We start from the raw sequence: 425 nt of genomic DNA on the forward strand, positions 1-425 counted from the left end.
GTTCGTACGTGCGTACGTTCGTTCGTACATAGGTCCGTTCGTTCGATCGTCCGTTCGATCGTTCGGTCGTTCGTTTGTTCTTACGTATATTCGTTCGTTCCTTCCTACGTACGTACGTACGTACGAACGAACATTCGTTCGTACGTTCGGTACTTCGTTCGTTTCTTCGTTCTTTCATTCGAGCGTATGTACGTTTATTCGTACTTTCGGACGTACGTACGTAGGTACGTTCGTTCATTCGTTTGTTCGTTCGTTTGTACGTACATACGTTCGTTCGTTCGTTCGTTCGTTCTTACGTACGTACTTTCGTTTGTTCGTACGTACATACGTTCGTTCAATATTTCGTGCCAAATTACATACGTGCGTTCGTACTTTCGTACGTACGTACGTTCTTTCATTCGTTCATACGTACATTCGTTCGTACG

The sequence above is a fragment of the Octopus bimaculoides genome, chromosome 28 (genome assembly GCF_001194135.2).
Source record: "Octopus bimaculoides isolate UCB-OBI-ISO-001 chromosome 28, ASM119413v2, whole genome shotgun sequence".
Lineage (NCBI taxonomy): Eukaryota > Metazoa > Mollusca > Cephalopoda > Octopoda > Octopodidae > Octopus > Octopus bimaculoides.